We start from the raw sequence: 15,335 nt of genomic DNA on the forward strand, positions 1-15,335 counted from the left end.
CAGGTTGAGGCAAATATTGTGTATTAGGTTGCTTTGGGCAAAACAACGAAAGACGCGTCGCATTGACCCAGCACCAAACAGCTTGAGGCAAATACGCTGCCACCCGGTGGTAGCACTTGGAATTCATCTAGCCTGTCTGATATGGTCAATTTCATGAGGATGCTAGTATTAAGACGACCACTCTGGCCTTTACTTCACTCTGAACTGGGTGGTACCACCCAGTACATGTACCGAGGCTGGCCGTGTAGTTACGCAACTGTGCTTTGAATTGAAAGCTAAGGTCCTGGAAGTTACACGCTATGTTTATACATTCAATTGACTATAGCAGCAACCTGGACTGGACAGCAGCAGCCTTCTTTGTAGTCAGACAGCCAATGGGGACGCCAAGCCCTGCAGCAAAACATGCAAGAAGTTTCACATTCAAGAGATGCACCATCGATTGAGGCACATCCCGAATGATGACTGACACCAAAGTTGACTTTATTTACAAGACCACCAACAGGAAGCAAACACACCACTGTTGATTTTATTCACAAGTATGCCCACATGATGCATGGCGATTCAAAAACCAAAAAATGGCTCTGACCACATTAAAACAGCTTTTACTCGTACAGAAAAATGTACCAACATTCTGCAAGATTCTGAGTTCGGTGGCCATTTTTAAGCAGGGTTGCCAAAGATGACTTACTGATCGCAACAGAGACTGTTTGTACACTTGTCGTTTGCATCTATGGGTGTCTGGCTACTTGGCTTTTGTCAACAATTTAGAATGCATCCAGCTTTTCTTTGTGTAGTTAAAAAAAATAAATAAAAAGCCTGACACTGCATATTTAACAAGTCAATTTTGTTTCAGTCTAACTTTACAATTGTCTTGTCATTGAGAATATCTCAAATGATTCCAGTTTGTATGCACGATAGACTGCCAATGCCAATGTTTAAAATGGACCACTTGAATTCAGTTCACAGTTTAATTGCAGTTCAGTGGTACACACACACACAATTACAGTACAAACACTTCATTTCATGATTAAAAAAACAACAGTAAAACAACAATATTGCAAAATGACGCGGCGCAAAACAAAACATAAAAAAAAAAGAAAAACAAACAATACAAAACAAACAATACAATACAATACATACAATACATACAACACATACAATACAATACATACAATACAATACATACAATACATACAAAACAAAAAAAAGAAAAAAACAAAAGAAAAACAAAACAAAAAACAAAAAAACAAAAGAAAAAACAAACAATACAAACAATACATACAATACATACAAAACAAAAAACAAAACAAACAATACAATACATACAATACATACGATACAATACATACAATACAATACATACAAAACAAAAAAACAAAAAACAAAACAAAACATAAAAAAAAAGAAAACCAAACAATACAGAACAAACAATACATACAATACAATACATACAATACATACAAAACAAAAAAGAAAAAACAAATGAAATAAACAAAAAAAACAAAACAATACATACAATACATACAAAACAAAAACAAAAAATACATACAATACAATACATACAAAACAAAAAACCAAAAACAAAACAAACAATACAATACATACAATACAATCAATACAAACAATACAATCAATACAATACATACAATACAAGACAAACAATACAATACATACAATACAATACATACAATACATAAACAATACATACAAACAACACAATACAAATACAATACAAACAATACAATACATACAATACAATACCATACAATACAATACCTACAATACAATACCTACAATACAATACATACAATACAATACATACAATACAATACATACAATACAATACATACAATACAATACATACAATACAATACATACAATACAATACAAACAATACATACAAACAATACATACAATACAATACATACAAACAATACAAACAATACAAACAATACAATACATACATACAATACAATACATACAATACAAAAAAACAAAACAAAAAAGAAAACAAAACAAAAAAACAAAACAAAAAACAAAACAAAACAATACATACAATACAATACACACAATACATACAATACATACAAAACAAAAAACAAAAAAAACAAAAACAAACAATACAATACATACAATACAATACAATACATACAATACAATACAATACATACAATACATACAATACAATACAATACATACAATACAATACATACAATACAATACATACAATACAATACATACAATACAATACATACAATACAATACAATACAATCAATACAATACAATACAATACAATACAATACATACAATACAATACAATACAATACAATACAATACAATACAATACATACAATACAATACAATACAATACATACAAACAATACATACAATACAATACATACAAACAATACAATACAAACAATACAATACATACATACAATACATACAAACAATACATACAAACAATACAATACAAACAATACAAACAATACAATACATACATACAATACATACAATACATACAATACATACAATACATACAATACAAAAAAACAAAACAAAAAAGAAAACAAAACAAAAAAAACAAAACAAAAAACAAAACAAAACAATACATACAATACAATACACACAATACATATAATACATACAAAACAAAAAACAAAAAAAACAAAAACAAACAATACAATACATACAATACAATACATACAATACATACAATAGAATACATACAATACAAACAATACAAACAATACAAACAATACATACAATACAAACAATACAAACAATACAAACAATACAAACAATACAAACAATACAATACAATACAATACATACAATACAATACATACAATACAATACATACAATACAATACATACAATACATACAATACAATACAATACATACAATACAATACAATACATACAATACAATACATACAATACAATACATACAATACAATACATACAATACATACAATACAAAAAACAAAAAAAAGAAGAAAACAAAACAAAAAAAACAAAACAAAAAACAAAACAATACATACAATACAATACACAATACAATACATACAGTACATACAAAACAAAAAACAAAACAAAAAAAAAACAAAAAATAAAAAATACATACAATACAATGCATACAATACAATACATACAATACATACATACAATACATACAAAAAACAAAAAACAAAACAAAACAAAAAACAACAAACCAAAAACAAAACAAAACAATACATACATACAATACATACAATACAAAAAAATCTGACGTCCGGATAAGCGGTGGATGGCTGGGTGGCTGGCTGGATGGGTGGCTGGATGGATGGGTGGATGGATAGGTGGGTGGATGGATTGGATGGGTGAACAAAAAACAAAACACAAAAAACAAAACAAACAATACAATACATACAATACATACAAACAATACATACAATACAATACAAACAATACAATACAAACAATACAATACAAACAATACAATACAATACAATACAAACAATACAATACAATACATACATACAATACATACAATACATACAATACAAAAAAACAAAAAACAAAACAAAAAAGAAAACAAAACAAAAAAAACAAAACAAAAAACAAAACAATACAATACAATACAATACAATACACACAATACATACAATACATACAAAACAAAAAACAAAACAAAAAACAAAACAAAACATACAATACAATACACACAATACATACAAAACAAAAAACAAAACAAAAAAAACAAAAAACAATACATACAATACAATACATACAATACATACAATACATACAATACAAACAATACATACAATACAAACAATACATACATACATACATACATACAATACAATACATACAATACAATACATACAATACATACAATACAATACATACAATACAATACATACAATACAATACATACAATACAATACATACAATACATACATACAATACATACAATACATACAATGCAAAAAAAACAATACATACAATACAATACATACAATACATACAATACATACAATACAATACATACAATACAATACAATACAAACACATACAATACATACAATACATACATACAATACATACAATACAATACATACAATACAATACATACAATACAAACACATACAATACATACAATACATACATACAATACAATACATACATCCATACAATACATACAATGCAAAAAAAACAAAAAAAAAAAAACAAAAAAAACCAACAAAAAACAATACATACAATACAATACACACAATACAATACATACAATGCAAAAAAAACAAAAAAAACAAAACAAAAAAACCCAACACAAAACAATACATACAATACAATACACACAATACAATACATACAAAACAAAAACAAAAAAAAAACTAAAAAACAATACATACAATACATACAATACAAAAAAAAACAAAAAAAACAAAAAAAAAATACATACAATACATACAATACAATACATACAATACAATACATACAAAACAAAAAAACCAAAACCACAACCAAAAAAAACAACAAAAAAACAATACATACAATACAAACAATACATATAATACAATACATACAATACAATACATACATACAATACAAAAAAAAAAAAAAAAACAAAAAAAAAACAATACATACAATACACACAATACAATACATACAGTACATACAAAACAAAAAACAAAACAAAACAAAAACAAAAAAATAAAAATAAAATAAAATAATACATACAATACAATACAATACATACAATACAATACATAATACAATACATACAATACAATACATACAATACGATACATACAATACATACAATACAAAAAAAACAAAACAAAAAAAACCAACAAAAAACAATACATACAATACAATACAATACACACAATACAATACATACAATGCAAAAAAAACAAAAAAAACAAAACAAAAAAACCCAACACAAAACAATACATACAATACAATACACACAATACAATACATACAAAACAAAAAACAAAAAAAAAACTAAAAAACAATACATACAATACATACAATACAAAAAAAAAAACAAAAAAAACAAAAAAAATACATACAATACATACAATACAATACAATACATACAATACAATACATACAAAACAAAAAAACCAAAATCACAACCAAAAAAAACAACAAAAAAACAATACATACAATACAAACAATACATATAATACAATACATACAATACATACAATACAATACAATACATACAATACATGAAAAAAAAAAAAAAAAAAAAAACAATACATACAATACACACAATACAATACATACAGTACATACAAAACAAAAAACAAAACAAAACAAAAAACAAAAAAATAAAAATAAAATACATACAATACAATACAATACATACAATACAATACATAATACAATACGATACATACAATACAATACATACAATACAATACATACAATACATACAAAACAAAAAACAAACCAAAACAAACAATACAAAACAATACATACATACAATACAAAAAAAACAAAAAACAAAACAAAAACAAAACAAAAAAATACATACAATACAATACATACAAAAAAACAAAAAAAAAAAACAAAAAAAACAAAAAAAAAAACAATACATACAATACAATACATAACAATACAATACATACAATACATATAATACAATGCATACAATACATACAATACAATACATACAATACAATAGATACAAAACAAAAAACAAAACAAGAAAAACAAAAAACAAAACAAAAAACAAAACAACAAAACAAACAATACATACAAATCTTGGGATTTCCTGGGTTGAGCTGGATGAAGTGGCTGGAGAGAGGAAAGTCTGGGAGTCCCTCCTAAAGCTGCTGCCGCCGCAATCCGACGTCCGGATAAGCGGTGGATGGCTGGGTGGCTGGATGGATGGGTGGCTGGGTGGATGGATGGGTGGGTGGATGGGTGGGTGGATGGGTTGGATGGATGGGTGGATGGATGGGTGGATGGATGGGTTGGATGGGTGGGTGGCTGGATGGGTTGGATGGGTGGGTGGCTGGATGGGTTGGATGGGTGGGTGGGTGGATGGGTTGGATGGACGGGTGGGTGGACGGACGGATGGATGGATTGACATAGAACACATACAATACCCTGCCATACGCTACCATACACACAATGCATACAATACAATACATACAATACAATACCATACAATATCATACCATACTATTTGCTCTGCATCTGGGAGTTACAATTATAGACATTGAGTAGAGTGGCAATGGCATGATATTTTTGCAACAATTACACATACCAACTCCAGTTTTATATTTAAAATATGTATACAATTATCAGTATATTGTAATGAGTTATAATAATTACAAAAGTATCCGAATTATAATAATTTAATTTTATCATCCATCAACTCACTCAAAAATGTCGGCATGAATCGAGCAGTCGACTAAACGGGAGAAAATCACGCTCGCAAATGTTTGTTGCATAACGGAAGGCGGGCGAGCGGGCGCCATCTTGGAATAGATTTGAACATGACGTAACAAATTTGTCACATTCATCAGTTTGCATAACACGGAAATAGCACACTATATGTAATGCAACATTGTTAATTTGACGAAACACAACGCCAAAGAGGTTTGAAATACTGTAGCGGCAAAACGGCAGTCGCGGTGGCCGGGACGAGTGTGAAAAGATTTTCAAGATATTTGTTCGCATCAATCAAACAAGGCGTCCGTCGTGAGAAACGGCAATGAACGACAAACATTTGATAGCTTACCCGAGAAACCGCCACACGGTCGGTGGCGCCTGCATTTGATAACTCGCCTTGAATCCTGCAACAAACAAACAAGGCGTCCGTCGTGAGAAACGGCAATGAACGACAAACATTTGATAGCTTACCCGAGAAACCGCCACACGGTCGGTGGCGCCTGCATTTGATAACTCGCCTTGAATCCTGCAACAAACAAACAAGGCGTCCGTCGTGAGAAACGCCAATGAACGACAAACATTTCCTAGCATGTTAGCTTACCTGAGAAACCGCCCGCTGCGCGGGTGATTGCACCGGTATTTGACAACACCCGAAGACATGACGTCACATCCGTCAATTCAAATCTTCCTCGCCTGCTCGTCCAATGGTGCTTTGCACACTAGCGTACCACGTGACAGGCCACTTCACACGCGGGCGGTTGCACCTGTCGCTCACCTCAAGACTGAAAACTGCCTTCAAAAACCTAAGTGCCACTTTGCCCGCCTCCTACCTCTGCCCAAATTCAGTCTGACCAATCACAGCGCAACTGAAATTGGCTTGACCACGCCCACCTCTCCGACAGCCAAGACTGAAACCTGCCTTCAAAAAAAAACAAAAAAACCTATAAAAACCTTCAGAGGGGAAAGAAGACAATAGCAAAGTGAAGGGATGGACTGATTTTAGACATCACCATATTTCATATTTCCACAGACAGATATAATTTTGATGTAATTCAATTCAATAAACAAATCATAATGTTAATGTACATTCTTGAAGCATACATCAAGTTGTGCAGGACTTGTGCCATAATGTATACATGTCTGATCATTTCTTTTTTATGGAACAGTCGCCCACCACCCTGCCCAGCCCCCCCTTGCTGGCACTACAGTGCTAACAAAAGTTCCACAAGCCTTTTTTTAATTTTATTTATTTTTTAAACTCTCATACGTTTCACCCATTCAGTAACATTTTTTAAAACTATATATTGGAGGAAATTCGACCTTTTAATTACTCTTTAAAAAAAGCTGCAAGTGCAGCATCGATAAGTTCTTGCTCGACTCTTTTATTGTACAACTAGGGGCACAAACTTTGAAATAAAAACCCCCTTAATTTGATTTCCGATTGAGGTCTGCAGTGGAATTTGAAAAAGATACACAATGGTACAAGTCGTATGGCAAAATTGGACATTCAGCTCCACGTCAAAGTTCAGTTTGAAAAGTCCTCCCCCAAGTGGGCCGTCAATGGCAACCAAGCACAAGACAACGCTGGATCCAGACCAGCCACAACCACAGCGCACCTCGAAAGCAAGACCAACCATCAGAGCCCTAAACACTGTCCACACCTGCAACCTTTCCGTCGTGCACCCATAACCAAAGGCAACCACACTGCCCCCTCCTGGGCACATGATCCGCACACGTCGACTTTTGCAGCGCGATGCTTGATTCTTGACTTGATATGGCCATTGCTCCTTTGCATATGGCCATTGCTCCTTTGCTCCTTTGCATATGGCCATTGCTCCTTTGCATATGGCCATTGCTCCTTTGCTCCTTTGCATATGGCCATTGCTCCTTTGCTCCTTTGAATATGGCCATTGCTCCTTTGCTCCTTTGCATATGGCCATTGCTCCTTTGCTCCTTTGCATATGCTCTTTTTTTTTTAACCTCGTGTAGTCTACCTACACATATTGTCATATAAAATGTCTGATTTTTATGTTTTAATTGGCGAATATAAAAACAAGGAATAAGACGCCAGACACGTTTTAACATAAATGTTTATTAAAAATAATAATATCAAAAGCAAATTTCAAACCAGCAATCTAATGTGAAATTGCAGTAGATATATTGGATAACAATATTTAGGGGTATATAGGTATACACGTTATTTAAAAACGACTATAAGTGTTATACTACGACACAAGTGTTTACCAGCTCAGTGGCCTAAGAGGAGAGTGTCCGCCCTGAGACTGGGAGGTGGTGGGTTCAAACCCCTGCCGAGTCATACCAGTGACTATAACAATGGTACCCATTTCTTCCCTGCTTGGCACTCAGTGGAAGGGGTTGAAATGGGGCCCCCCCCCTGCTGCTCACTTATACTCCGGTGCGACTTACAGCCCAAAAATTACGGTAAGTTCAAAAATATCAGAGGACGTGATAAACAACTGAGGTGATTTGGTTGCATAAGCAAGCCTAACCCTAAGCACAGCAAAAGCGAGAGCAATCCTAACACAAACCCTAAGCACAGCAAGAGCTCTGGTCGAGTGGTTAACGCCATTGCCTTCAATCAAATGAAAATATTTGTATCGAGAGTTCATCCTAAAACGAATTGTTCTTGCAAAAATTCTGCCTGCCGCCGTTGCAGTGCTCCCGTGGACTCATTTTCAAGTCAGTTGCTAAAAAACACCACACCGTTGCAGAGACAATTCTTGAGTCATATCAAATCAATGATTTTCAAATGGGTCCAAACAAGCTTTTCCCTCATGGCTACAAAGATCTTTAGATCTTTTCGTTCACTCTCGTTCACTGAAAACATTCGTTCTTTTGAACCCATCGTTCACTCACGAGCCAACACTACACTGCAGTAGTGATACACACACACACACACACACACACAATGATACGACAAACACGATGACACGACTTTTCACGCACCTGCACCTAACGAGGGAATCTTGGGACACATGTTGGAACGCGGCCCCGAGGACTAGAGCTTGACACCTGTGACCTTTGACCATGATATTTCCCTCATAAAGTGGCCTGTGTTTAGGTACACTTGAAAATGGCGGTGTACCTAATGGAGTGTCCGTGTGGTTCCCTCGTTAAGCGCACCTGCGTGAAAAGTTTTAGCTCCTGCGGAACGTGAAAGTGACCAAAAACTTTTCACGCAGGTGCGCTTAACGAGGGAATCACATGGACACTCCATTAGGTACGCCACCATTTTCAATAAATAATAAAGTGGCCTGTTATTAGGTACTAGGTAAAAAAAAAAATAAAGTGTAGCGAACGATTCGGTGAACGATTCTTTTGAACAAATCTTTTGAGCGAACCAATTCTAAAGCTGCAGTTCTTAGCTGGAATGCACATGACTAGTACAAAAGAGTGCGGAATTGTCATTGTTTTCCTGATCCGCATCCGTGGCGTTCACCTTTATGACCTCAAAACCTGGCAAGTGAAAAATGACAAATCGATGCGATGACAACCAGCAGGTAGTTTGCATTTCAAATCAATGATGGAGAGGCGATCATCTTTTATCGACAGTCAGCCGCCGAACTTGCCCAGTATCATTTATTTATTTATTTTTAAACCCTGTCTTCAAACATATCTTCTCGTGCCATCTTTTTTTTATTATGGTGTGTTGAATAAATAAATCCATTTGTTAGCAGGTAGTACCTGTTGGTGATGCCTCAGCCACTTCTCCCAAGAAGGTATCCTTTTCAAAAACAGGGTTGTTGTCATTTTGATCAATGACATTGACAATAATTTCCATGGGCTTCTCAGCGTTTCCAGAACCTTCTGCCACGGCGAAGGCTTTGAACTGCACACACATGGACAATGGTAGGAGTGTGTACAGCAGTAGACATTTTAAGCATGAATTTCTCCAAAAGAGGACCTCACTCACCAAGTACATGGGCTGCTTTTCCCTGTCCAGCGGTTGTGTGAGGTAAAGATTCCCGGTGTCTCTGTCCATGGTGAAAAGACCAACAGGAGGCTGATCAGCTCCTGGATCAACGCTGGATCCAGACCAGCCACAACCACAGCGCACCTCGAAAGCAAGACCAACCATCAGAGCCCTAAACACTGTCCACACCTGCAACCTTTCCGTCGTGCACCCATAACCAAACGCAACCACACTGCCCCCTCCTGGGCACATGATCCGCACACGTCGACTTTTGCAGCGCGATGCTTGATTCTTGACTTGATATGGCCATTGCTCCTTTGCATATGGCCATTGCTCCTTTGCATATGGCCATGGCTCCTTTGGATAGGCCATGGCACCTTTGGATAGGCCATGGCTCCTTTGGATAGGCCATTGTGCCTTTTCATATGGAATTGTCCCATTCGGCTCCTCTTGCAGCCTACACCAAAGTTGACTTTATTTACAAGACCACCAACAGGAAGCAAACACACCACTGTTGATTTTATTCACAAGAATGCCCACATGATGCATGACGATTCAAAACAAACCAAAAAATGGCTCTGACTAGATTCAAATAACAGCTTTTACTCTTACAGAAAATGTACCAACATTCTGCAAGATTCTGAGTTCGGTGGCCATTTTAAAGCAGGGTTGCCAAAGATGACTTACTGATCGCAACAGAGACCGTTTGTACACTTGTCGTTTGCATCTATGGGTGTCTGGCTACTTGGCTTTTGTCAACAATTTAGAATGCATCCAGCTTTTCTTTGTGTAGTTAAAAAAAAAAAAAAAAAAAGCCTGACACTGCATATTTAACAAGTCAATTTTGTTTCAGCCTAACTTTACAATTGTCTTGTCATTGAGAATGTCTCAAATGATTCCAGTTTGTATGCACGATAGACTGCTAATGCCAATGTTTAAAATGGACCACTTGAATTCAGTTCACAGTTTAATTGCAGTTCAGTGGTACACACACACACAATTACAGTACAAACAGTTCATTTCATGATTGAAAAAACAACAGTAAAACAACAATATTGCAAAATGACGCAGCGCTGAGAGAGAAAGAAAGAGGCATCATGCAGATAGCCAGTGTGCACACCCAGTGAAAAAGTGGAGGGAGGGAGGGAAGGAAAGAAAGGACAAAAGAAAAAATGCAGTCATACTCTCCTTAAATACTGGCTGGGCGCTTTGCCCTCGCCGCATCCGCACCCGTCCGTCTCGTGTCGGCCGCTCATCACGGGCGAAGGTTGGCTCCCCCCCGGCCGCTATTCGACGTTTGGACTCATCCTCCGCCTCGTGCCACTGCAAAAAGAAAAACGGCTCTCTGTTGCATGCGGTTCACTTCTGTGGACGTACTCATTACCTGTCTATTAAAGCTTGCTCCTATTTTAAGCTCCCTTTATTAATAGCGTATGCACACATGAATGTTTTTGTTTTCTTTTTATGTCTGTTCCTATATGAAGAATTCAATGCTTATAATTTCTTTCTTTGTCGTAAAGTGCTTTGAGCTGCATTTCTTGTATGAAATAAAGTTTTTTATTATTACCCTCTGGTCCCGCGGTCCTGTCCAGTCCCTCTCTGTGCAGGCACTCGTCCGATCCAGTGCCCCAGCAATCCTGAAAGGCAGACATATTGTGTTGGTTTTGGCAAGGGGAAAAATTCCACTAGCACCCCCCCCCCCAACCTTAAGTTTGAATCAGGTAACTAGCGGCACGCACGGGCTGGCGCATGTCGGATTGGAGCGATCCGGGTTACCGGGTTTAACCCCTTACAAAAAGGGAGGGAGGGAGGGAGGTAGAGAGGGAGGGGGAGGGAGAGAGAGAGAGAGAGCGAGAGGGGGAGAGAGAGAGGGAGGGGGCGAGAGGAGATGAGAAGAGGCTTTGGTGCGCACTTAAGCGTAACCGGCCAGTTCCCCCTGAGTAGAGCTGGCTTGGCCCTGAGAGGAAAAAAAAGAGGAAAACGTGACGTCACGGAGAGCGTCACGGAGAAGCTCCTTGTCCTCGACACCGTCGACGACACTGGGACCCAGTCTGGCAGACATTATACCCTGGTATTCCACAAAGGGCAAGGTATAGCCACGTTCCATCCTGAGTGCACCAGGCCATGCAGGTACTGCCGGGCGCGTTGGAGAAAGAGAGCGAGAGAGAGAGAGAGAGAGGGGGGGGGGGGGGGGGAGGAAGGCAGGCAGGGGGTGTCTACTTTGCCGATTCGTATCTAGAGGGTCACAGCAACCCAAACGCCCGTGCGTGCTACTAGTTACCCTATTCAAACAGACAGGGGTAGGGAAAGCACAAAAGAAAAAACAAAGTCATACTCACCCGAAACGCTGGCTGCATCTACCCCCATCAGTCTCGTGTGGGCCGCTCGTCACGGGCTAAGGTCCGGGTCTGCTCCGGCCGGTGTTGGACTCTTCTTTCGCCTCGCACAAGTGCAAAAAGAGAAACGGCACTCAGTTGCATGCGGTTCACTTCTGTCAACGTACTCATTACCTGCCCCCTCCCTGGTCTTGTGGGTGCAGCCCAGTCCCTCAGTGCAGGCTGGCGCTCGTCCCATCCGCCGCCCTGGCAACCCTGAACGGCAAACAAATAAGGAAATCATTAAAACTAACAAGTGTTGCATATTGGATTGCCATGTCACCACCACCTCTGGCCAGCCTTGGCCAGTCGTGCATCAGGCTCCTCTTCAACACTTGGCGACTGCTTTCTTTGGGTGATTCCTTCCTTTGGACCCCGCTCACCAATCGCGGGTCTGATGGCCTCCGTCCACCGGCTCTTCGTTTCATACATCGTCTCTTCCACCTAGCAAGACAAGCACAAAAAAGTCTCGCTGCGCCGCTGCTTGCGCTTGCTGTCGCTTGCGCGGTCGCTTGCGCTTGCCGTCGCTTCCGCGGTCGCTTGCGCGGTCGCTTGCGCTTGCCGTCGCTTGCGCGGTCGCTTGCGCTTGCCGTCGCTTGCGCGGTCGCTTGCGCTTGCCGTCGCTTGCGCGGTCGCTTGCGCTTGCCGTCGCTTGCGCGGTCGCTTGCGCTTGCCGTCGCTGCGCGGTCGCTTGCGCTTGCCGTCGCTGCGCGGTCGCTTGCGCTTGCCGTCGCTGCGCGGTCGCTTGCGCTTGCCGTCGCTGCGCGGTCGCTTGCGCTTGCCGTCGCTGCGCGGTCGCTTGCGCTTGCCGTCGCTGCGCGGTCGCTTGCGCTTGCCGTCGCTGCGCGGTCGCTTGCGCTTGCCGTCGCTGCGCGGTCGCTTGCCGTCGCTGCGCGTTTGGCACTCAGTGAGGGCTGCACAACATTTTGGAAAATCAATGATATGGCAGTATTGGGCCAGACCACTGCATTGAGGCAAGTTGTGCAAAATTCTTGGATGGAGGTTAACTATTTGATCGCAATGAGATCAGTTAGATGAGTTAACTTTAACTTACATCAATGACTTATCGTCTTAACTCATTACAAATAGTTAGGCAAGAAAGCATGTTTCATTTGAGACATGAAAAAAAAAAAAATTCTTTGCTGTCTTAAAGTGCATGTCAATAACCTAGACCACCATATGGCAGTTTTCCAATACACGTGCAGCCCTACACACGTCACCATTGGTGTCCAAATGGCAGCCTCGGGGCAACTTGATCAACACACCACACGACTGAACACGACACTGCTTTGTAGCACTAAATATCAATGGCAACATTTCGTGATTGATTTAATGAATTTGCGTCAAAGAATTCTGAATTTGTTTCAGTATGCAGCCCTCAAGCAGACATTGGGACACCGCTGGTGTAATATAAAAAAGAAAAAATCCATTTCACACGTTGAAGCTGCGCAGGTCGACGCCTCCAGGGAAGCGGGTCTCCCTCACAACTCGGCGACTTCAGAGCGATGCCACAGCGGTCCGTTCACCTCTGATCAGATCGTGTCCCATCCCGGTCGCCATCTGCAGAAACAGAAACAAATGTTAGAAACTAAAAGAGCACCCCAAGTTGTCAGTCACTTGCTTACTTGATCACAGCGGCTAGCTACTATTGGTGACCGTCGCCCGGTCGGATGGGGCCGTGCGCCCCCCCCCCCTTTTGCGTCCGGCCTGCAAATGGCAGAACATGCAATGAGTTGGGCGCTGCTCGCATCACTACGTCTTCCTCGTGGACCGGCTCGCCCAAACACCGCCCCCTACACCTAGAGAACAAAGGACACACAGCTTAGATCAAGCACGACAGCGGTAGGTTAGAAAAAGACTAAATGCTACTGTCTCGCTCCAATGCTGTCCTACACCTAGGGGGGAACAAAGAACGCAAGTACCACAGTGGTGGTAGGTTAGGGTTAGATGAAGTGCAACAGTGGCAGGTTAGAAAAAGACAAAATGGTACAAGTCAAATTGCAAAATTGGACATTCGGGATCGGCTCGCTCCATCGCCGCCCTACACCGATGGGGGAGAACAAAGAATGCAGCAAGTACAACAGTGGCAGGTTAGAAAAAGACAAAATGGTACACATCATTTGGCAAAATTGAACATTCGGATCCACATCAAAGTTTCGTTTTGTCTCCGTCCACGTAACCACGTCCTCCCCCAAGTGAGCCGTCAATGGCAACCAAGCACAAGACACCGCTGGATCCGGATAAGCCACAACCTCTTAAGCAAGACCGACCGTCAGACCCCCAAACACTGTCCACACCTGCAACCTTTCCGTCGTGCACCCATAACCAAAGGCAACCATACTGCCCCCTCCTGGGCACATGATCCGCACATGACCTTTGCAGCGTGCTTCTTGATTCTTGACTTGATAAAGCATTGCTCCTTTGGATAGGCCATTGCTCCTTTGGATAGGCCATTGCTCCTTTGGATAGGCCATTGCTCCTTTGGATAGGCCATTGCTCCTTTGGATAGGCCATTGCTCCTTTGGATAGGCCATTGCTCCTTTGGATAGGCCATTGCTCCTTTGGATAGGCCATTGCTCCTTTGGATAGGCCATTGCTCCTTTGGATAGGCCATTGCTCCTTTGGA

General features: G+C 39.2%; 2 long non-coding RNA genes across 2 annotated transcripts in view; both read right to left on the reverse strand.

Annotated features, from left to right (window-relative positions):
- The window catches only part of LOC148386822 (uncharacterized), a 7,541-nt gene extending 225 nt beyond the window's left edge, over nt 1-7,316 (reverse strand). The window contains exons 1-4 of the long non-coding RNA XR_015863166.1: nt 7,002-7,316; nt 6,872-6,926; nt 6,750-6,804; nt 1-390 (exon numbers count right to left, since the gene is read on the reverse strand). The exon at nt 1-390 is cut by the window's left edge and continues 225 nt beyond it. This is a non-coding gene — a long non-coding RNA (uncharacterized LOC148386822). The remainder of the gene's footprint in view (nt 391-6,749; nt 6,805-6,871; nt 6,927-7,001) is intronic.
- A 1,864-nt stretch (nt 7,317-9,180) lies between these two features.
- Nucleotides 9,181-15,271, reverse strand: LOC148386823 (uncharacterized). The gene is made up of 8 exons (XR_015863167.1): nt 14,335-15,271; nt 12,999-14,269; nt 12,845-12,925; nt 12,674-12,774; nt 11,902-11,971; nt 10,335-11,657; nt 10,106-10,250; nt 9,181-9,877 (listed from the first exon to the last, which is right to left on the reverse strand). It is a non-coding gene; the product is annotated as an uncharacterized LOC148386823 (long non-coding RNA).
- Nucleotides 15,272-15,335: the final 64 nt, after the last annotated feature.

The sequence above is a fragment of the Syngnathus floridae genome, chromosome 15, assembly GCF_059516105.1.
Source record: "Syngnathus floridae isolate MCC-2025c chromosome 15, RoL_Sflo_1.0, whole genome shotgun sequence".
NCBI lineage: Eukaryota > Metazoa > Chordata > Actinopteri > Syngnathiformes > Syngnathidae > Syngnathus > Syngnathus floridae.